Source organism: Portunus trituberculatus, chromosome 42 (assembly GCF_017591435.1).
Source record: "Portunus trituberculatus isolate SZX2019 chromosome 42, ASM1759143v1, whole genome shotgun sequence".
Lineage (NCBI taxonomy): Eukaryota > Metazoa > Arthropoda > Malacostraca > Decapoda > Portunidae > Portunus > Portunus trituberculatus.
Window position 1 is genome coordinate 20020475 of NC_059296.1, and position 22500 is coordinate 20042974.

At 42.1% G+C, this 22500-nt stretch overlaps 2 protein-coding genes across 3 annotated transcripts in view; one reads left to right on the top strand and one right to left on the bottom strand.

The window, feature by feature from the left end:
• LOC123517720 (serine/threonine-protein phosphatase with EF-hands 2-like) overlaps positions 1 to 22500 on the bottom strand; it is a 235938-nt gene that overhangs the window by 27703 nt on the left and 185735 nt on the right. The gene's annotated exons all lie outside the window — the stretch shown is intronic.
• LOC123517721 (lysophosphatidylserine lipase ABHD12-like) overlaps positions 5463 to 22500 on the top strand; it is a 261492-nt gene continuing 244454 nt past the window's right edge. Inside the window, exon 1 of the mRNA XM_045278106.1 lies at positions 5463 to 5600. The gene's annotated coding sequence lies outside the window, so the exon portion shown is untranslated. The remainder of the gene's footprint in view (positions 5601 to 22500) is intronic.

Genomic DNA, 22500 nt, shown 5'->3' on the forward strand with positions numbered 1-22500 from the left:
CCAGGAATTATCATCCTCCTCTTCTTCTTCCTCCTCCTCCTCCTCCTCCTCCTCCTCCTCCTCCTCCTCCTCCTCCTCCTCCTCCTCCTCCTTCTTCTCCTCCGCCTCCTCCTCTTTCTTTTTAAGTAAGAGAGAGAGAGAGAGAGAGAGAGAGAGAGAGAGAGAATTTTCTTTTAGCTTTTTCTTCAGTTATTCGTAATATTTTTGTTTTCTTTTTATGTGCACCGCCTTTTTGAGATCTTGTTATTATTCTTCATCATTCGTATCTTTACTTTATATCTTTTTGTCTGTTTTATTTTTTTCTTCTTTCTACCACGTGTCATTTTGTTTGCCATTCTGTTTTTCTATTTGTTTGCATGTCTGTGTCTTCTTATTTTTATTATTATTATATTTTTTTATTAGCCAATCTGGTCAGTAAAGATCCCGTGTGCCTTTTTGTATGTGCGTCTATCTGTTTGTATGTCTGTGTGCGTCTATCTGTCTGTATGTCTGTGTGCGTCTATCTGTCTTCTTTCTGCTTTCTTTTTCTCCACCTTAATCGTGACCAGCCAGCAAGCGTCCCAAAGCCACGTGGTTGTGTCTCCTTTGTTTACTGAGTGTGGTAATCTGACGCAGTAGGAAGAATATGAGAGAAACAAGAAAATAAGACGGATGACTAAGGAAATAAAAAAAATATGAAAGAACGAAGAAAAGAAAAGAAGACGGATGACTAAGGGAAATAGAAAAAGTGGAAGAAGAACGAAGAAACAGAAAAACGTACGAATCTAATAACTATGAAGCTGTTTTTTGTTATTTTCATTTATTTTTTTTGTAAGAGGGGAAATCTGGCCAAGGGAAACAAAAGCGATTAACCAAAAAGGCCCACTGAGATGCCAGACCCCGAGCAGATCCGAGAGAGTTAGTAAAATAAGAAAAAAAATGGGATAGATGTCTTGAAACCTTTCACTTAACCCCTTCAGTACCATGACACGTTTTCATATTAATTTTGCTTACTATTCTGAGGATTAAAATAATGAGGACTTTGGCCTTTAATCTTCTGACCTCCATAGACTCTTTCTAATGTCAATAAAACCTTCTAATCACACCAACAAGTCATGATAAAAAATGTGCCCCAGTGCAGTGCTGAAGGGATTAAATGAGTTCAGGTGATATTGTTGACTGAATGTCCTCATGACGCGTGGTAAAGACTTAGTTACTCTCCCTCATATCATAGTCTGTGCGGGCTGTGGCAATACGTCATGGCGTGCTGGCAGCGAGTCATGGAGTGCACGTGTCCTGCTTGTAGTGTGATGTGCATGTAACCCACCACACCTGTAATGACTTCATTCATACCTGTAATGACTTCAGGTGACCTTCGTGTAGCCGACTCGCTGTGTTAGCCAGTGCATACAAATACTATAATCGTCACTTCACTTATTTTTGGTCCACTCAGGTAATTTTGTACTTATTGGTAGGTAGTTCTGTTGATCTAGATTACTGCGGACTAACTCGACTGTTCCTGGTGAGAGAGAGAGAGAGAGAGAGAGAGAGAGAGAGAGAGAGAGAGAGAGAGAGAGAGAGAGAGACGTGTGAATTGAAGTTTGGTTATCGGTAAGATTCCTTCCTTCTTTCTGCTTTAGCTATTAGTTTGCATATAGGCTGGACATCATTTCGAGAGTAATTAGAAGGATTTCTCCCAACTAACGCAAACACACACACACACACACACACACACACACACACACACACACACACACTCAGTGGTTAGAGCGCTGGCTTCACAAGCCAGATGACCGGAGTTCGATTCCCCGGCCGGGTGGAGATATTTGGGTGTGTCTCCTTTCACGTGTAGCCCCTGTTCACCTAGCAGTGAGTAGGTACGGGATGTAAATCGAGGAGTTGTGACCTTGTTGTCCCGGTGTGTGGTGTGTGCCTGGTCTCAGGCCTATCCGAAGATCGGAAACAATGAGCTCTGAGCTCATTCCGTAGGGTAACGTCTGGCTGTCTCGTCAGAGACTGCAGCAGATCAAACAAACAGTGAATTACACACACACACACACACACACACTTCCTGCATCACCGGCCAACACGCGCACCATGGTCATATGCTGTTACTCGCCATGCCTCGCCACCCCTCGCCACGCACTATCAATATTACATTAAAGAGAAAATAAATAAACAAGTTAGACGAGTTCGGTAAAATAAAACCAGGAATAAATTAATAGCTAAGTAAATAAAGCACGAACAAAAAAAAAAAATAAATGGAAAAAAAAAGGAAATAAGTTATATAAACAAGAAAGAAAGAATAACATACTAAACCTGACCAGTCTTACAAGCTTCGATCGATGGCAGCTTTTACACACAGATACGAGTGCTGGAGATTACAAGATGAGTGTTTGTTAGCGAGGAGTGTAATTGTCCATCGCACTAAGCACTTGTAATGGCCGCTGCGTGCTGGAACTTCATGTGGGAATATCCAAGACGCTCTAACGTGCCTCCAAACGCCTGCACTCTACTCTCTTGCACGCCCATCACTGACTGCCACCTGTACACTCACGCTCATTAAGTGATTTACCGATGTTATTTCCGTGCTGTGACGTGTTTTTGTGTTTTTTTTTCGTTTTTTTTTTATCTTATTTTTAGTTAAGGAATTATTAGAGTGCTATTTGTGTGTTTCTTCGTTTTCTTTAATGGTGTGTGTGTGTGTGTGTGTGTGTGTGTGTGTGTGTGTGTGTGTGTGTGTGTGTTTCCTCGGTCTTTACTGTACGATATGGTGTCAGTCTTAATAATTTGACAACTGGTTGGTTACAAGGAGGTCAGAGGAGTTAGTATTGAGGAAAGAAGGTCAATACAGTGGACTGGTGGAATGTTAAGCATACAGTGGAAATAAGTGTGGAATGGTAGAATGTTACGCTCCTTTTGAACACTTCCGTATGTCTTTAATTCCTTCCTATTTGTTAGGCATATTTTTTTTTATTAGTAATAGAACTGAGACATTTTTTTCTTGCATTTGAACCATTGCACCGGCTCAAAATTGCCAAATCTGTTCCTTTTGTTTATTTTTTTATCTTTCTCTTTCTTGCAGATGTTGATAAAGATTTCTTGCATTGGTTTTAATGATGTGAATTGTTACTTGGCGTTGTGAAAGGGGTTAATTAACTCTCTCTCTCTCTCTCTCTCTCTCTCTCTCTCTCTCTCTCTCTCTCTCTCTCTCTCTCTCTCTCTCTCTCTCTCTCTCTCTCTCTCTCTCTCTCTCTCTCTCTCTCTCTCTCTCGGCAGGGCATCAGTGTGGTGAGCTTGACGCCATTAAGGTTTACTATATTCATTCTCCAGAACCGAGCTCCGCGTGACCTTAGCTGCTGCGGTGCGGTAAAATATGAAAGTCTTCACCCCTCCGACTCCATCTTGTGTTTTCATCTGGTGATTCGTAACTTGAACTAAGCATCGTAGTGAATCATATTGCCCAGTACAGTTGACAATAACCGAGGGAACACGCTGAGAAGATTGATATTATTATGCCTACGTTAGTGTGTCTTTATGAACACCTGATAGTAATGCCGTAAGAACACTGAAATTATGTGTATGAGAGAGAGAGAGAGAGAGAGAGAGAGAGAGAGAGAGAGAGAGAGAGAGAGAGAGAGAGAGAGAGAGAGTTGTAATGAAAGATAACTGGAAAGAAATATGATAAAAAGATAAATAAAACAATCAAATCAACGTACGAGCACAGAAATTACGAGTATTAGAGAGAGAGAGAGAGAGAGAGAGAGAGAGAGAGAGAGAGAGAGAGAGAGAGAGAGAGAGTTGTAATGAAAGAAGACTGGAAAGAAATATGATAAAAAGATAAATCAAAACATAATTTTGTTATTTTAAATCGTAACTTTTCTCCCGCTTGGAAGATCAAAGGGATTGCACCACACGTCAAGAAGAAGACTACAAACCAAAAGAAAAGAAAAACACTGCAGGAAAGAAAATGACTTAAGTTTGGAAGAGTGAAAGTGAAAGAATGAAAGACATAGAATAAAGAAATTATAATGAATGAAATATAATTAAAATGTCTGTCTGTCTGTCTGTCTGTCTGTCTGTCTGTCTGTCTGTCTGTCTGTCTGTCTGTCTGTCTCTCTCTCTCTCTCTCTCTCTCTCTCTCTCTCTCTCTCTCCTCTGCACTGCCGTCAATTTAAGGAACGTGTGTGGGCTGAACAATGAATAGGTATCTTTCTAACAAACAAAATTTCCTGTGCTTATAACTACTGAAATGGTGCGTGTTAGGTGCAGAGACAACGACGGTGATGCAATGACGCCTTATTAACTTCAGGCACAGGTGCTTTTGGTATTTCGCTCCTGCATGTATCACAGTAAGGACATGGTGAGGACAGATGACGGATCGCTGGCCAGGAACTCATATCGTCGGAATTTCTGAGGTGAGCTTGAATACTTCTTTGAGCCGTGTTCAGTAACGCTTTGCTCTCTCATGACTATTTTCAAAAGCTCTAGTTGAAGATACTGGTGATTTTAAGGGTATTTTCATGGTTCTGGTGATGGACTAACAAGATTTCTAGCTGATCATAAGGAGAAACTGTCTTGAAAAGCCGGCCAGTCGTCTATGGGGACTTGAAAAATTGTCGTGGTGAGAGAGCAGCGTTTCTGAATATAGCCGGTTGTCTTATCCCAGCAGTGGCAGTGGTGATGGTGGTGGCTACCTCACTCTCTCCTGAGTTCGTGACCCTTGTCCTTGTGTGGGAGAGATCCACTGGGCCACGAACCACTCCTGTGCTTCATCTCTCTCTCTCTCTCTCTCTCTCTCTCTCTCTCTCTCTCTCTGTTTACACGGGTTTCTGAGAGAGTTTGAGCAAATAATAGTTCCTGGGGTCACCGGCTTGGCAGCGTGTGACATTCTTTGAGTTGGTTATCGGCGGGCGTTCTGTTATGTGAGTCCTACCTGTTAGATTACATACAGAAATTATTAGTTTTGATAGTAGTCGTAGTATTAGTTTTATTATCATTCTGTCATAACATCACGTAAACAGACACCGTTGTGGGGAGTGTCGCCTCCCCTATTCACAGCTTGCCAGGCTCTGTTTTGTGAATTGGATGCTGCCAGCAGTGCATTAGTGCTTTAACGGACATGTCTTTTGTGTGGGTATGGAGCATTACTTAGTGGCTTATCATGGCGCGTTAGGATGAATTTCCTGGGAATACGAACCCTCCGCTTGGTGAGGAGCCTCGGGGAATGTTGTCACGAGTCCGTATGTCACCTGTGTGGTCACTATTTACAGCTCGTGCTATCTCTCGTGTTGCCTCTTCTTTTTTGTTGTTCAATTTTCAGTCGTTTTTATACTTTATTTGATATAATATGTCTTAGATGTAGGTAATAAAAGAAGACCGAAGCTTCAAACTGCCTCGTTACGCTGTGAATCAGTTTCGAGATGCTCGACCCACCGTTTGGGCTGCGTGTGTGTGCTGCGTGGCACCTGCTGTGGCTGGGGAGCCCCACTGTACCCCGGGCAGCTTCACGCCTAGATCTCCGCACGGCAGGGTTCTGAAGGCGGCACGGCAATAACTCACAACCGAGAAGCTAAAGCGACGAGAGCAGGGCAGCCGCAGCTTATTTTCCGGAGGCTTGAGTGAGTGTTGACATTCGTACAGTATTGCAAGGGTTCTGTAGGTTTATGGACAGAGGTTTCACTCCTCAATCACCATGTTTATCCTGTCTATTTGCATCATGGCGGCCACACGCAGGTCCCACTGGAAAGATAACTCTGTCTTTTGTGCTTCGAGAATTTCGTTTTTTCATTCTTGCTTTCCAATTATGGTATGCTGTTTTTCGCACCAGCTCACATGTATTATTATTTGAATCAACTTCAAAACGCAGCATGTATTGTAGAAACTAGCGTGACGTCACACTGGGATTGTTACGACTTGGTTGCGAATGTTGCCTGCTGCTTATCACCCTCTAGGGCGTAGCATGGTGAGGGATGAAGAAAGCTATAAGGCCGGTGATTCATGACTCTTCGCTCCCCGAGGAGTGATGTGTGCCTTCCATCACCATTAACCACTAGAGGCATGGGAGGCTAACAGGCAATCAAGGGATAAGAGAGCAGTTTTCTTTCCCGAATCATGGCCATTATTTACTTACGCTTATTGATCCCTTTTATTAGACTTGTGTTTCCTTTACATTTTCAGCCATATGTTATGAAACCTGTTGTAAATTATCACCTGCAATGTAACACCCAATTTTGTTTTTTTCAAATTTTTTTTTTCTAAACGGAATGAAACTTGTTGCAAAATTATCATCCTGAACACACAAATGATGAACTTTGGATAGGATTTGCTGAATTCTTAAGGGAAAAAAATGTGTTAAATCATCACCTGAACATATATACAAATGATAATTCTCTTAGGGATTTAGGGAAGCTCTTAAGGGAAAAATCATCATTTGAACATACAAGCGATCATTCTTTTAGGGACTTATCATATTCTTAAGGTAAAAATAATATAACATATCACCTGAACACACAAACAATAATTTTTCTTAAGGATTTGCTAAGTTCTTAAGGAAAAAAAAAAAAACGTAAATATTTGTTGGTAGCGAGCACAAAGGTTATAGAGGAAGACCGGACAGCTTAAAACACGAGTATAAAAGCTTGCCAACCACTACCTTGCACCCAAAATGACTGGTGATGGAAGGTCATGTACTGCCATTGTGTCTTTAAAGGCTGTGAGAACATTATCAAAGTGCAACAATGGGTGGTGGTGGTGGTAGTGGTGGTGGTAGTAAATTCTCTCTCTCTCTCTCTCTCTCTCTCTCTCTCTCTCTCTCTCTCTCTCTCTCTCTCTCATCCTTTCAGGGACCCATTGTTTATATAAATACGTTTTTTTCTGTATTTCTCCATTGACTCTCAGTATTGACACACTGGGTAAGGTGTGGTATCGCGGCGTTTGCTAGTATGTGGTAGAGGAGCGAGATGGTAGAGGTTGCGGCGTGGGGTGTGTTTGAAAGGTGGAGAGGTGTGTGTTGTGGGTGACTTGGTGTGTGGTAGAAGAGTTGGTGGATATGGTGTGATGTTGTGTGGTGTGATGTGGATGGTGTGGGTTAGCGAGGGTGTAGGAAAGGCAGGATGTGGTAAAGAGAGGGAGATGTGAATACTGTTTTGTGGATTGGCATCTTAACCCCTTCAGTACTGGAGTGCATTTTTACCATGAGTTTTGTGTGTGAGTAGACGATTTTATTTACATTATGAAAGGTCTATGGAGGTCAGAGTATTAATGGCCAGAGTCTTCACTATTTTAATCCCCCACATGAATTTCTGAAACTGTATGAAATCACAAAATAAATATGAACTAAACGGGTTGAGCCTTTTTTTATATATATATTTAAGAGGATAAAAAAGCTGTTCACGGGCAACAAAAATGGTTAAACACAAAGGCCCACTTAGAAGCCAGTCCTCGAACATGCAGGTCCGAGAGAGTAAGCCAAAAGAACGGGGTAAATATCTTGAAACCTCCCTCTTAAATGAGTTCAGGTTATAGTTTTTGTTGCCCTTAGCTGGTGTCCGTCCATTGAGAGAAATAATGAAACGTGTTCCCTGTCTCTTTTGAAGTTGTATTCTCTATCTTTTTCGAAGCCATATTTTTTCCTCCTCCTCTCCTTCTCCTTCTTCTCCTTCTCCTTCTCCTTCTCCTTCTCCTTCTCCTTCTCCTTCTCCTTCTCCTTCTCCTCCTCCTCCTCCTCCTCCTCCTCCTCCTCCTCCTCCTCCTCCTCCTCCTCCTCCTCCTCCTCCTCCTCCTCCTCCTCCTCCTCCTCCTCCTCCTCCTCCTCCTCCTCCTCCTCCTCCTCCACCACCCACCCACCCACCACTTCCTCTTGTCGGGTGACGCCGGAGGGAGTGGTAGGTGGGGAGGAGCTTCATCTGTTCTATCCTTGCCTCCTTCTAAGTATGTAGCTTCTGTACATGTAGTATAGTAAACGAGTGACCTCGTCATAGGTCACAAGGCCTCCTGTCACTCGTCTTTCCTATGTATTCCTCCTCTTCCTCTTCCTCTTCCTCTTCCTCTTCCTCTTCCTCTTCCTCTTCCTCCTCCTCCTCCTCCTCCTCCTCCTCCTCCTCCTCCTCCTCCTCCTCCTCCTCTTCCTCTTCCTCTTCCTCCTCTTCCTCCTCCAAATTATTTTCCCCTTCCCTTCCTCCCTCCCTCCCGTTCATCTTATTATTTTCCCATCTGGGCCAACTTACCCTTCCTCTCATCATCCTCCGCTACACCTTAGATCTACTTCTCGGCCCGTTATGAATTAATGATCCTTTTCCTCTCTCTGTAGCAAGCCTTCATTTTAGTTTATGCCCTCCTTACCCTCCTCCTGAGTCTCCTTCCCATCATCACCATCATCTTTCTTCTCTCTTCCTTCTTCCTCTTCATTTTTTCCTATTCCTCTTGCTCTTGGTCCCTTCCCATCATCACCACCGCTACATCTTCCTCCTCTTTCCCCTCTTCCATTTTTTCCTCCTCCTCTTCCTCCTGAACCCTCGTTTAACCTAACACCCTCATATTTTTGAGTAGCGGGACACGTATAGGCGCATCAGGTTGAGAGAAAGCACCGTTTTAACTAACTATCGCCACTCAGCCCACCTCGACTCCCTTCCCTCTGCTTCCCGTCATCTCACCCCAACCCGCCATCGCCACCGCCGCTTCCGCCTCACCTGTGCCGTGTTTAAAGTCTGAGAGATATTGATTTTTTTTGTCGTTGATATTCGAAGATGTTTTTTATTTTCATTTGTCGAGTTGAAAGGATGTCTGTCTCTGTCTATCCGTCTATGCTTGTGTGTCTGTGCTTGTCTGTCTTTGCCTGTCTGTGTCTGTGTCTGTTTTATCTGTCTCTGTGTCTTTGTCTGTCTGTGTTTATCTGTTGTGTCTCTGTTTCTGTCTCTGTGTCTCTTTCTCTTTCTCTGTTTCTTTCTTTGTCTGTCTGTCTCTGTCTGTCTGTCTGTGTATCTGTCTGTCTGTCTGTCTGTCTGTCTGTCTGTCTGTCTGTCTGTCTCTCTGTCTGTCTGTCTGTCTCTCTCTCTCTCTCTCTCTCTCTCTCTCTCTCTCTCTCTCTCTCTCTCTCTCTCTCTCTCTCTCTCTCTCTCTCTCTCTCTCTCTCTCTCTCTCTCTCTCTCTCTCTCTCTCTCTCTCTCTCTCTCTCTCTCTCTCTCTCTCTCATTTTTGTACAAAGGTATTTTTAACCTTCTGACATCCGCTCCGAGTAATGTACTTCCTTTCTATTGCTACTCTTCCTTTAACTTCTTCACTTCCTCTTCCTCCTCGCATCTTTTCTATTTCCTCCTCCCAACGCCTCATTCTGTCTTCTCAGATATAGAGATGTGTTGTGTCAGTCTCGAGAATCACGTGCTCATTTTCTTGACTTGAGTGACATTAGAAGTTGTGTAGTCTGACCTGCAGGAGACTGATGTAAATGTAGGTGAAGGTGCAGCTCCCGCCTTTTCAACACCACAGCTTCAGATCGGTGTTTATCTTCATTGCTGTTCTTGTAGTTGGACTCTTTTCTCTCTCTCTCTCTCTCTCTGTCTCTCTCTCTCTCTCTCTCTCTCTCTCTCTCTCTCTCTCTCTCTCTCTCTCTCTCTCTCTCTCTCTCTCTCTCTCTCTCTCTCTCTCTCTCTCTCTCTCTCTCTCTCTCTCTCTCTCCTCCTTTCCGGACTTTGTACATTATTTCTTTATAGTCACTGGAATTAGTGAAGAGCAGCTGTCTAGCCCTCGAAGTGTTAGCGGTGTTCAGGCTCAGACTCTTCTATTTAACACAATTTTCTCTCTTTATAACGTTGCATACTTTTCGCTCTTTCTAACGGTGCATATTCTTTGTAACGGTGCACAATACTCGTACATTCATCAGTGGAATCTTTTTGCGCCTTCAGTGGTATGAGAAATTTGCCCAAGAAAGTCACAGGCAAGGAGGGTAATACTGTACTGAACTTGTTAGTGTGTGTGTGTGTGTGTGTGTGTGTGTGTGTGTGTTCACTGTTTGATCTGCTGCAGTCTCTGACGAGATAGCCAGACGTTACCCTACGAAACGAGCTCAGAGCTCATTATTTCCGATCTTCGGATAGGCCTGAGACCAGGCACACACCACACACCGGGACAACAAGGTCACAACTCCTCGATTTACATCCCGTACCTACTCACTGCTAGGTGAACAGGGGCTACACGTGAAAGGAGACACACTCAAATATCTCCACCCGGCCGGGGAATCGAACCCCGGTCCTCTGGCTTGTGAAGCCAGCGCTCTAACCACTGAGCTACCGGGCTGTGTGTGTGTGTGTGTGTGTGTGTAGTTGTATTTACCTATTTGTAGTTTTACAGGGCCTGGGCTTTATGCTCGTGTGGCCCCGTCTCCATATCTACACTTATCCAAACTTACTTTAAAAGTGTGCACACTCTTTGCAGACACTACTTCTTCATCTAAACTGTTCCACGTCTCAATACATCTCTGCGGGAAACTATATTTTTTAATATCTCTCAGACATCTTCCCTTTCTCAGCTTTTTACTATGCGATCTTGTACTTCGGGTGTCATATTCTTCTCTCAAGATCAGTTTCTCATTATCCACTTGGTCCATTCCGTTGATCAATTTATAGACTTGTATCAGGTCTCCTCTCTCCTTCTTTGTTCCAAGGTTGGTAGATCCATAGCCTTTAGTCTCTCCTCATATGTCATCCCTTCAAGTTCTGGGACCATTCTTGTAGCCATTTTTTGTAGCCTCTCCAATTTTCTTATGTGTTTCTTTTTATGAGGGGTCCACACTACTCCTGCATATTCCAATCTAGGTCTTATTATAGTATTTATCAATTTCTTCATCATTTCTTTGTCCATGTAGTGAAATGCTACTCCAATATTCCTCAGCAAATTATATGTTTCTCTAAAAATTCTATCAATATGGCTTACTGGTTGATTGTTTTCTTCCATCGTCACTCCTAAGTCCTTTTCCTTTTGACTTTCTCCAGTTCTACACCATCTCCCATCTTATAGATTCCCACAGGTCGTCTTTCACTCTTTCCCATTTCCATGACATGGCTTTTGTTCACATTGAATTCCATTTCCACTTCTTACTCCATTCCCAGATCTTATTTAGGTCTTCTTGCAGTATTTCACAATCCTCCTTTTGCTTTATAACTCTGCACAGTTTCGTATCATCCGCAAACAAATTTATGTAGCTGTTCACTCCTTCTGGCATGTCGTTAATATAAATGAGGAAAAGTATTGATGCCAATACTGACCCCTGTGGCACTCCGCTTTCTACTGTGTGTGTGTGTGTGTGTGTGTGTGTGTGTGTGTGTGTGTGTGTGTGTGTGTGTGTATTCACCTAGTTGTATTCACCTAGTTGTAATTTTACAGGGCCTGGGTATCATACTCGTGTGGGCCCCATCTCCATATCTACACACTTTAAATCTATGCACACTCCTCGCTGACACCACCTCCTCACTCAAACTATTCCACACCTCCACACATCTCTGTGGGAAACTATATTTCTTCACATCCTTTAAGCATATTCCCTTGGCTATCTTTTTACTATGCGATCTCGTAGTTCGATTTAAATTTTCTTCTCAACATCATTTGCTCATTATCCACTTCATCCAAACCGTTCAACAGTTTATAAACCTGTATTAAATCTCCTCTTTCTCTTCTTTGTTCCAGGGTAAGCAAATTCATTTCTTTTAATCTCTCCTCATAGGTCATTTCTGCCAATTCCGGAACCATTTTGTTGCCATTCTCTGCAATCTCTCCAACTTCCTTATATGCTTCTTTTTATAAGGGGACCAAACCACCCAGCATATTCCAATCTTGGTCTAATTACCGTACTAATTAATTTCTTCATCATATCTTTATCCATATAATGAAAGGCTAATCCAATATTTCTAATCAAATTATATGTTTCTCCAAACATCTTGTCAATATGAGCCTCAAACTGCCCATGGTCTTGTATTATCACTCCCAAATCCTTTTCCTTTTCCACCTTTTTCAACACTACTTCTTCACCCATCTTATATGACCCTCTTGGCCGTCTTCCACTCTTCCCCATCTCCATCACATGACTTTTGCTCAGATTAAATTCCATCTCCCACCTCTTGCTCCACTCCCAAATCTTATCCAGATCTGCCTGTAAAATTTCACAATCTTCTTCACTCTTCACACACCTACACAACTTCGCATCATCCGCAAACAAATTAATATAACTGTTTACTCCTCTGGCATATCATTAATATAGACAAGGAAAAGTATTGGTGCCAGCACTGAGCCTTGTGGGACTCCACTCTCCACCACCAACCAGTCCGACTTTGCATCCCTTATTACCGTTCTCATCTCCCTCCATCTCAAGTAGTTTTCCATCCACTTTAACACTTTTCCTTCAGTCCTCCATAAATCTCTAATTTCCATAGCAGTCTCATGTGAGGTACCTTGTCAAAAGCTTTTTTAAATCCAAATATACACAGTCCATCCATCCCTCTCTCTCTTGTATTTTGTCAACCACTCTTGAATAAAAGCTCAGTAGATTTGTTACACATGACCTCCCTTTCCTAAAGCCAAATTGATGATCCGATAATAACTTATGATCCTCCAGGAACCGTATCCAATATTTCTTTATCACCCTCTCACAAATCTTACCGACCACACTTGTTAAAGACACAGGTCTATAGTTAAGAGGCTCTTCCTTACTGCCTCCCTTATAAATGGGCACCACTTCAGCTCTTTTCCACTCTACCGGTACTTCCCTGGTTTCTAATGAGCACCTTATAATATCATATAATGGATCAATCAATTCTTCTCTACATTCCTTCAATAATTTTCCTGAAACTTCATCTGGTCCCATCGCTTTATCATCTTTAAGTTCCTCCAACATTTTATATAACTCCTTTTTAGGTATCTTAATGTCATCCATGTGCACATTTCCTTCTACATTCTGAGGCTTTACAAACATTGTTTCTTTAGTAAATACTTGTTGAAACCTATTATTTAGCAATTCCGCGATATTCTTAGGGTCATCTACTATCCCTTGCTCTCCTTTTAATCTTTCAATGGACTCTCTTTTTAAGTTTACCATTTATGAACCTGTAAAACAATTTTGGATGTTCCTTACTCTTGTCTACAATATCTTTTCAAATTTTCTTTCTTCCTCCTCCTTACCCTCACATACTCATTTCTCGCCACTCTATAATTCTCCTTATTTAGTATATTCCTGCTCTTTTCCATCTTTTCCAAGCCACATCTCTCTTTTCTTTAGCCTTAACACAAGTTGCATTAAACCAATCCTTTCTTCCTTCCTCTCTCGGTTTATACTTTGGTACAAATTTCATAACTCCTTCTTTATAATATTTCATAAAAATCTCATATTTTTTTGCACTTCTCTGATTTGTAACATCTCTCCCAATCTAATGTTCTGAAATAATTTTTCAAACTTTCTGTGTCCATCTTTCTATAATTCAATCTACCACTCCTGTATGTCTCATCTCTCCTTCGCTGTGTTATTGCTATCTGCATTTCCATAACCACATGATCACTCTTCCCAATGGACATTTATATTGTATATCCCACATAGGTACACTTCTCGTGTTAACACCAAATCCAGTCTAGCCGGTTCATCATCTCCTCTATATCTAGTATTTTCTTTCACCCTCTGTTCCATCATATTTTCCATCATTAGATTAAGAATCTCTCTCCCATGCTTCCTCTCCAACACCACTTACTAGATTTTCCCAATCCACCTCCTTACAATTAAAATCTCCTACTAGTATCACCTTTCTTTTCCAGTTAATACACTTTCCAAACTCTGTAAAGTATCCTTGATCATATTGTCGTATTCCTTAATGTCCAAGAATTTGTTTTAGGAGGTACATAGGTCACCATGATTATTAATTCTTTTCCATCACTTTTTAACCTTATGCTTATCACTTCTGCGTTGTTCTTCCCATACCAAACCTTATCCACATTTATCTCCTTCTTCGTCATAATCATAACTCCTCCTCCACCTTTACCCTCTCTATCCTTTCTCCATATATTATATTTATTATCCAAATTTACCTTTGTTTTTTCATGTAATTTTGTCTCAGTCAAACACACTATATCAGGCTTCTCCACCATCATATAGTCTTGCAATTCCAATCTACTTGACAGTATCCCATCTATATTAGTATACATTACGGTCCACCCACTGCTCCCTCTAGGGGTTCCTCCGCATTCCTTCTTTCCACATACCATTTTCTGACTCTCTCTCCTATAACTCTCCAAAAAACTTTTCTTTTTCCTCTTCCAAGACCGTTCATCATTTTTCCTTCTCGCCTCTTCCAACAATTCCTTATATCTTCTCCTCTCTTCCTCATTTCTATTTTTTCTTACATACACCTCTTTACAACCTTCTACCTCTCTTAATTTTGATGTTCTATATAAAATGTCCTCCGCAGATTGTTGTGACTTCAGTACTACTTTAATCGGTCTCCTTACTCCCTCCTTATACGGACCCAGTCTATGGATCTCTTCCACTTCTTCTTGTAGGTCTTTTTTTCATCATCATTTAGATTTTTGAACAGATCTCTTACCGTTTTAATTCTTCTTTAATTCTCTTAGGCTTATATGTTATATTTTGTTCTTTCATCCCAAATATTAACACACTCTTCTTCTTTTCTGCTATTTCTCTTATCAATGTTTCCTTATTCTTCATTACATTAACCAGTTCCTTGGACCTTTCTTTTTTGTCTTCCTTCAACTGATCTTTAATTATTTCTTGTAATCCAACCATCTCAGTTTCCCTTGACCCAGTCCATTGTGCTTTCTTCAGTTCCCACTCCCTTTCAAACCTTTCATTCTGCTCACTGATCATTTCCTTAAAGTCATCTTTCTCCTTTACTACTCTCTCCATTTTCTCCTCCAACCGTCTCTTATATTTTTCAACCTCTACTCTCAAGTGTGCATTCTCATCCACCAATCGTTTTTCATTTTCCTCCAGTCACTTGACTCTTTCCTTCAAAGCCTTGCGGAATTCTCTATCCTGCTCCTCCTCACTCCTCTGAACTTTTAATTCCTTCACCAACTCCTCAAATTTCTTCTCTAACATTACCAATCTATCTTGCATTGTTGCCCCTGTTGAAGATGGACTCATATTTTGAATGGCTACTTTTGGTTTTGCTCCCTGGGCCTCATCGGCATATTTTGAATTTGGTAACTTATTTCTTATTGGTCTATCCATTTCATTTCACTCTTCCTGGGAGCGTGTGGGTGTGTGGTGGTGTGCACTGGCGGTCAGGCCTGGTAGCTTTGTGTGTGATGGGATGCGTTGGCGGTGTGTGTGTGTGTGTGTGTGTGTGTGTGTGTGTGTGTGTGTGTGTAATTTCAGTGAGCTTAGGTATTGTAAAGGAAATAGGAAAGAAAAGATGTAAGGAAAAAAAGTAGAAATACGAGTAGAGGGGGAAGAAATATGAATAGAGGAGAGAGAGAGAGAGAGAGAGAGAGAGAGAGAGAGAGAGAGAGAGAGAGAGAGATAGATTTAGGAGTGGTAACGAAACGAGTAAAGAAAAAAAAGGTCGGAACAAAAAGAGGGGGAGATGGAGGGAAGGAGGAAGAGAATAGGAAGGAAAATTGAGGAAAACGGAAGATAATCGATGCAGAACGGAGAAGTAGATTAATTATTACTGAACATGAAAAGAGGAGGAGGAGGAGGAGGAGGAGGAGGAGGAGGAAAGGTCAGGACAAGCATAACAGAGGGAACATGATGGAACTTTGTGGATCAATAATTTGTCACAGAATTGAATTAAGACGAAGGTTTATGGAAGGTTGATCAAAATGTGTTATTCCTGAGGAGGAGGAGGAGGAGGAGGAGGAGGAGGAGGAGGAGGAGGAGGAGGAGGAGGAGGAGCAGAAGCAGGAGCAGGAGCAGGAGCAGGAGGAGAAGGAGGAGGACAAGGAAAAGAAAGAGGAGGAAGAAGAAGAAGAAGAAGAAGAAGAAGAAGAAGAGGAAGAGGAAGGAAAGAGAAAGAGAAGGAAGAGGAAGAGGAAGAGGAAGAGGAGGAGGAGGAGGAGGAGGAGGAGGAGGAGGAGGAGGAGGAGGAATAGGAGAAATAGGAAGAGGAGGAGGAGGAAGGGGAAGAGGAAAAAGAGGAAGAGGAAGATGAGTACAAAGGAATACAAAGGAAAGCCAAACAACAACAGACATATTGGTCCTTTTGAGGCTATCTGGTAACTATTAACAGCTACAGAGAAGAGAGACAGGACAGTAAAGGAGAAGATTAGAGGAGGAGGAGGAGGAAGAGGAGGAGGAGAAGAAGGAGAAAGAGAAGGAGGAGGAGGAGGAGGAGGAGGAGATGAGGAGAGGAGGAGGATGAGGATGAGGAGGAGGAGGAAGAAGAGGAATATTGAGAGAGAGAGAGAGAGAGAGAGAGAGAGAGAGAGAGAGAGAGAGAGAGAGAGAGAGAGAGAGAGAGAGAGAGAGAGAGAGAGAGAGAGAGAGAGAGAGAGAGAGAGAGAGAGAGCCCTATTCATCAGTTGTTTGTATAAGTATGGTATTGATTACATTCATTAGTCACAGTTTAGAGAGTCTTTGTATCAGTCCTCGTATCAAATCTCGTATCAGGTTGACGGACGAAGGTATTGATGACTCGAGTGGAATCGTGTCAAGACTTCCCCTCAAGAAAGAAAAAAATTGTATATGGATGTAGCAAGAACACTAGCCCCCTACTCTCACAAACAGCTCCGCACACACGAAAGGATGAAGTGTGTTTTGTTTCAGTGTTGATGGAAAATATTTACGTGTAATGATAGACACGAGTATGATAAGGCAAAGAAAGAAAATAAGTACAGCGATCTCACTTTGTACAAGGAGTGAATAGCAAATGAGGGAACAGTGAAGCCTTTCTAAGCATCTTTACCGATAGAAACGAGTATAATAAAACAAAAAAGAAGTAAGTATAGCGATCTCACTTTGTATATAGAGTGACTAGCAAATGAGGAAACTGTGAACCCCTCCTAACCATCTTCACCGGCATGAGAATATTGAAATTGTCCATTTGCATCATAAATATTTACCCCCGATAGACACAAGTATGACAAAAGAAAAAAAAGGTACTGCGATCTCACATTGTATAGATTCATTATCAAGTGAGGGAACTGTGAAGCCTTGCCATCTATCTATACTGGCATGAGAAAGTTGACAAGTGGAATGGTAATTAAGTGGTCCGTATTGATAAATCATTTTTGTTCCCCCTTGTTCAGATTTCCCATCCTTATGGAAGAAAAAGATGTACACGCGTTTCGAGCCTGTATTCTGAAACGCTTAGCTCTCTCACCATCACTGCTTTCTAAAGGCTACAGTTAAAGATACTCGTGTTTTTAGGAGTATATTTTTATGGTTCTGGTGATAGATGGGCAAAATTTCTAGTTTATTAAAAGGAGAAACTGCCTTGAAAACCCGGCCTTCTAAATTGTAGTGAGATGGGAAGACGTTTCTGAATACAGGCGTCGGCTACCACGGCGCAACTACTGCCCCAAAGAAATACTCTGGAATAAGAGACTTTTAAGGAAAAAAAGATATATGATCTTGCCATTTCTTTCAGCCAAATGTGTATAAAAGTGTATTTCCTGCACATTACACTCTCATATAGTTGTGTGGCACTATCTTACAAACCACATGGCCTTTTCCTACATAGAATGAGTGATTACACCAACATGCTTATTTGTTTTATATCTTATTCGTGTTTTCATAGGTGTTAAATATTTCACGGCAGCAGAACGTGATGTGTATAGTTTCTCCTAACACTGAAACAAAAGTACATACAAGACAGGGACATTAACCTCTTCAGTACTGGAACGCATTCTTACCTTGAGTTTTGGTTATGATCAGACGATTTTATTTACATTAAGAAGGATCTATGGAGGTCAGAAGATTAATAGCTGTATAAAATCGCCAAATAGTAAGCTGAATAAAGATGAAAACGCGTCCTGGTACTGAAGGGTTAAGAGACAAAGATATAAATGTACGTATTTTTTGCATGGGTTAGGCTCTCGCAAAGATAATTTTCAAAGACCACAAAGATTATCAGTCTGGCTCTCGTAAACATTTCCCTACTGATGATACCGAATCCATGTTTATCACTGGAAAAAAAACAGAAATCCTTGAAAATCCTCGTTTCATCCTTTCGGTCTGTTCAGTTTTGTGCTAATACAACTCTAAAGCATGAGAATGTGATACAGCGTGGTGGTTAACTGGCAGCACAGGAAGACGCATTTTATATACAAATTAGACCGCCTAAACATTATTCGCAAACTGGTGAGCCTTTACAGATGTTTCCACCTGCCTACCTGTCTGCCATGAAAGTAATACGTACATGTTCCAAAGCTGCTTATACTAAGAAGAAAAACACTAAACCCTTAAAGTGATTAGTTGCATGGATATTATGAAGCAACAGAGAACGTGAAGTCTTTTGGTAAGTGTTTTTTTTCCTTCAATTATAATTCACATCAGGTATTTTTTGTTGCCTAATTCCTCGTGTCTCTCTTTGCCAACCATGTTTATAGATACGTAGCTGTGGCTCCAGACTGCTGCTTACTACTGTATTCTCAAATTTTATAGCTCCGTGATTTGAATGCTTTTGACACGCTGAAGTGGAAGTTATTAGAGTTTTCAAGGGTGCTTTGATGACTTTAAGTGGCACTTCAACATAATGATTCTACGCCGCACGGGAAAAAAAATTATCCATGAAAACCTTACCCGACTGATCATCAATGTACTCGTAGCCTTTGAAAAATACTCGAATGGGAGAACAAAGCATTTAGAGATACAAGTGTTCAGTAAGTCCGTGGCAGGTTTGTAGTTAGGCAATTGTGTAGGTGGAGGAAGCGACACGAAACTAGAACATACACAGCCTGGGAAAGTGAGATAAGGGTTAATAAAGGAGAAACAAGGAAAAGCAGAAAATAGATTTGTGGGTGACGACACGAAATCGGCCCATACACATCCTAGAAAAGAGAGATGAGGAAATAAGAGAAACAAACGAAAACAGAAGATACTCGGAGAGACGGAAGTGACGCGAGACGAAACTGGCACATACAAAGCTTGGGAAAGACAGAAGAAAAAAGTTAAATTGAAACAGGAGATAGATAAGTGACATGACAAAACTGCAGCACAGACACCTTGAAAAAAGCTAGGTAAGATAAAAAGAAGCAAACGAAAACAGATAAGATAGACAAACAGCATCAGGACTCGATGTTAATACGATCAAGACTCCCAACACCGAGCCAGCAATCCAGTGATCCATCTCATCCTCCCTTATTGTATTCACCAGAGCATTCAGACACAGGTTCATAGTTGAGGTGACTTGGATTATGATATTCGCGTCAACTATGACAATCTCGCCCGCTGATGGAAGGACAGGGTGCGGGAGGTGAAGGGAAGGAGAGAGGTGGTATCCTTTGGTTGTTATGATGAAATGGTTGGTCGTATGGACAAAGTGAATCGCAGCGCCAGGAAACAAAGGCGGGAGAATTGACTCTAAAGCAGGGGTTCTCAATCTGGAGTTCGCAGATCCCCAGGGGTTCACAAGATGATTTCCAGGGGTACGTAGATGGCTCATTTAATGATATATCCTTTGCAGAATACATTTGCTTAATTAACATTCTGTTCGATGTCAAATTACTGGGGGTTCGGGTAGATGGTCTTATAACTCAGGGTTCTTAACGAGAAAAAGGTTGAGAACCCCTGATCTATAGTCTAAAGGCATAAACATTTCCTCCTACATTGCCCAGCCTACACCAATGAAAGATCCAAACACCCCAATTGGCAGCGTCCTTACCCAGAAAATGAAGAACACCTCATTGGAAAATTACTTTAAAAATCTAGTATAGAAGAAAATAAAGAAATGTATTTTTTGTAAAATAAAGGCATAAAGTAAAAAGTTTGAAAATAATTAATACAGCTACACTGAACACTGAAAATGTGACAGTTTGGGTCCTCTCCTATTGACATTAATCAAAGTATTACGATTTATTCACAATTGTAATATATTACACTCTGACGGAACACGTGCCTGATGTGTTTGAGATGTGGCATTTTGTTATAGTTTATTTCGCACTGTGCAGCGACTGTTTAGGACCGAAAAACTGTAACTTCAAGTAGATATACAATAATGTTATCTATCGATTTTCAGTCTTAAAGTAGGGGAAAATTACAAATATTGATGCATTTCTTTTATAGTCCTCCTTGTTTCTCGAAAAGGTGCACGAACTTACGAACTTAGAAAAGGTTGAAGAACACTAAACTCTACCATGAGAAAAAAAAAAAACAGTAAAAGAGATAAGATAAAAATGGCCAACATCTCTATTATTACGGAGGCTAAGAATAATACCAAGACTAATTAAGTAATTCAGAGATAACGAAACGAACGACGATCACGAGAGCTTCCACGATAACAGTGTGTATGATAAGATGGGATTCCAGATTCCTCGATAGCGCTCCGAGTTTCCAAGATAACAATACCATTCCAGTTTCCTCGATACCGATGCGAGTTTCCAAAATAACGATGCCTTTTCACGATAAAGACGCCATTTCAGTCTCCACGAAAATATTGCGAGTTTCCACGATCAAGGTGCAATTCCAGTTTCCACGGTAAAAATGCGGGTTTCCACGATGTCGATGCGGTTCCATTTCTCAAGATGCGATTTCCCGACACAATATTGAAGTCCACTTGCCTACACAGGTACTGGGATGAACCCTTTCACCCCGTAAGGGTTCATTCTAGACCCTTGGGTGCGAGTAGAGTGACACTGCCACCTTCCTGCGCCGCAATTGAAGTTCATTTGCTTACACCGGTACTGGGATGAACCCTTTCACCCCGTCAGGATCCACCCCACACCCTTAGGTACGAGGAGAGTGGCGCTGCCACCTCACTGCGACGCAATTGAAGTTCACTTGCCTACACAGGTACTGAGACAAACCCTTTCACCCCGTAAGGGTTCACCCCAGACCCTTGAGTGCGAGGAGAGTGACGCTGCCACCTCACTGCGCCTCACACGGGTAGCCATGAGCAATGACCCGCCACACACCACTCCCCAAACACTGTCAGTGAGTCCTTTTCACCCCGTAAAGGACCACTGGTATTGTCAGTGCCTGGTGCAAGGCGCACAGCGTGCCCTCGTTCATGGCGAGTTGTTCAGCACGGTGTCATTATAAGCAGAGGTCCCGTACACACCACTCACCACCAAACTCAATGCAAGGAGCCTTTATCACCCCTTTAGGGCCCCTCACGGCATCATCTGGTGGACGGTAGACACGGCAGACTGCTTAAGGCGACCCCTTGCCTAGTGTGAGGCGCTGCAAGTTGACGACAACCAGTGAGGTTGAAGCCGCGAAGGAAAATGAATCCACGTTAACAATGGGATTCCACGACATGTTGTGATTCCAGTGTCCACGGTAAAGATGTGTTTGTCGAGGATAGCGATCCGTTTATCGAGGCTGGCGATGCGGCGATGGCAATGGCGAAACGATCCAAAGTATTATTACCTACACAGGTACTGGGACGAAACTTTTAACCCCGAAAGGGTCAACCCCAGTCCCGTGGTTATGAGAGCAGTGACGATGCAACCTTGCAATGCCTCACACGGGTCGCCATGAGCAATGACCCGCCACACACCACTCCCCAAACACTGTCATGAAGTGAGTCCTTTTTACCTAACCTAACCTAACCTAACCTAGCCTAACCTAACCTAACCTAACCTAACCTAACCTAACGTAAAGGACCACTGGTACTGTCAGTGCCTGGCTCATGGCGCACAGCGTGCCCTCGTTCATGGCGAGTTGTTCAGCCCGGTGTCATTATAAGCACGGGACCCGTACACACCACTCACCATCATATTCTATGCAAGGAGCCCTTATCACCCCTTTAGGGCCCCTCACGGCACCATCCGGTGAGTGGTAGACATTGATCTCTTGCTTATGGCGACCCTTGCCTAGCGTGAGGCGCTGCAAGTGGACGACTAGTAGTGAAACTTGAGGCCACCAAGGAAAAGAAGGACCTGCAGCCAGTTCACTGCCTTGGGCCCCAGGCCGGACCCGACAGCCACCTCCTTCCCCCGTGCGGCGCCCAAGGCTGTCACGGCCCTCAACAACTTTAGGCCGAAAGTTCTCAATCGTCGTTTTAATTTTGATTCGAATATAAAATCGTCGATAGTAAATGAAAAATAGCTTTGGTCTGAAAGTGTGCAAGAGTTAGCTGATTAATAAAACAAGGTGAGATAGCTTTGTTCCGGAGTATTTAGTGTACTTTGCATGTTGCTGCCGTGAATGTGTACGTGTTTGTAGATAACTGGATAGAAGCAGTAGACCAATGGTAGTTATGTAACTATTGGGGAACTTTTGAAAATTAGTTAAGCTTCTGGATAGAGTGGATGAGTGCACACAGGTTAGCTTGTCTTATACATAAACCGCCACCTGTACACATAATTTTGTCTTTTTTGCTCTTAGAAAAAAAAGCAAATTTAGTTTCCTTTTATTTCCCTGAT